Raw genomic sequence first — 1,821 nt, 5'->3', positions numbered from 1 at the left:
ATATTTAAACATAAATTACATATCATTCATCAAATGATTCAATATCGTACTTTTTATAAAAATATATAAAATGCTATATAATATAAATTCGCAATTGAATAGGATTCAACTCATAAAAAGGATGTCAAACTATTGTACTTTTTATAAAAATAACTATTAATAAAAATATATAAAGTGCAATAACATTTAACAAAAAGATGCTTACCGGTTACTTTTCAGCTAAATTGCAATAAATATAATGGAATATAAATATTAGAATAGATATTAATCACATTGTTATAATTATAACAAAATGATTGTTATTTTCATTGCATAAATATATATTTTCTTTAAATATTTTAATATTATTAAAAAATTTCATGGGCGAATTATAAGCCCACTTATATTGGGTATAGATTAATATATTTGTCTGCAACAATGTGGCCATAGATAATATTTCCACCTCTGTTGCACAGACACCGTTTCCCATAACATTTCTGTTAACTAGGTATTCCTCTAAAGGATATCCTATAAATTTTCCCATTTCCAATTTGAAATCTTCTCTTCTCATAAAGAGAACGCATTCCTCCCTCAGATAATTATAATTATCCTACCTATTTAATATCTCTTGACTTATACACCATACACCTATAAACATGGAAAATAATTCAATATTATTTAAAGATTGTAGAGTAACATGAATATGTGCACAAAGGTAAAAAGGTGTTTATTTATATTTAACTTTATTAATACTATTAATACTATTTTTTCCATTTCACACTTCTATTATATACATTTTTTATAAGTCCAAATTAGAATATAAACGAAATATAAAAAAAGTAAAATAATATTAAAAAAGTAAGGTTACGCCGTTTATAAAATAAAATTAGATTATAACAAATAACAAAAATTAGATTATATAAATAATAAAAATTAGATTATAAAAAATTCAAAAACAAAAAGAATTCAAAAACAAAAAGTATATAACGCAACAAAGATACTAACCTTAAAATAGTTCCCATCACCCACAATATGATCGGTTGTGAAAATCTTTTTTAATATACCACATTTTATCTTGGGATAATGGCCAATTACTTTGATATTGAACCATTTAGAGTGATATACCTTCCAGTTCCTTGTTGTGGGTAGGAAAAGTTCACCAATTTTCTTTGGTGTTATTGCATCCACAATAATTTCGTCATCTAAATTTGATAATTAAATAATGACATATTTTAAAAAAATATCACCTTTACCCTGATCTTGTACACCTATATATCCTTCCTCTCTTACTATACTTTTAAAAGCTATTATTGGATTTTCACCAAATGTATCTGTATATAAAAAAAATATATTAAATAATTTTATATATTATACCCTTTCTTTTTGACACGGTTTATTTTAGTATCCTCCTTTCTAATTTCCAACCCTAGAATTTTAGCTTTATCAAAAATAAAATTTTCCAATTTTTAAAAAATAAAACTTTCTCCTGAAACTTTTATTCCACAAGACATTTCTTCAAATAGTGCTTCTTCTAATGGAAATAATAATTAAAAATATATTTTCCTTTTTTCCAAATGCATTTGATTACTTTCTCCAATTATAGTTTTAAGAAGCCTATAAACTTAATTAATTGTTTATTATTTTATAAATTAACTGTATATATTACAAAGATCTTGAACACCTTCTATAGTTTCACAATGTCAATTTTTTCGTTTTTTTGACTGTATCTTTACCATTAAAAAAGTTATATTCGTATATTTAAAAAATAATACCTATGTTCCATTCTATATAGTGTTTTAAATTACTTAGATTAGCCTTGATATGTAAAATTTTTCCTGCTGA

The 1,821-nt window shown here is 23.4% G+C and overlaps 1 long non-coding RNA gene across 1 annotated transcript; it reads right to left on the bottom strand.

Annotated features, from left to right (window-relative positions):
- Positions 1-1,103: 1,103 nt before the first annotated feature.
- LOC135925878 (uncharacterized) lies at positions 1,104-1,393 on the bottom strand. The gene is made up of 3 exons (XR_010571751.1): positions 1,354-1,393; positions 1,227-1,310; positions 1,104-1,181 (listed from the first exon to the last, which is right to left on the bottom strand). It is a non-coding gene; the product is annotated as an uncharacterized LOC135925878 (long non-coding RNA).
- Positions 1,394-1,821: the final 428 nt, after the last annotated feature.

This window comes from Gordionus sp. m RMFG-2023, chromosome 3 (assembly GCF_954871325.1).
Source record: "Gordionus sp. m RMFG-2023 chromosome 3, tfGorSpeb1-WG-v2, whole genome shotgun sequence".
NCBI lineage: Eukaryota > Metazoa > Nematomorpha > Gordioida > Chordodea > Parachordodidae > Gordionus > Gordionus sp. m RMFG-2023.
The sequence above is the reverse complement of the archived record's forward strand: the minus strand, read 5'-3'. Positions and strand labels throughout refer to the sequence as shown.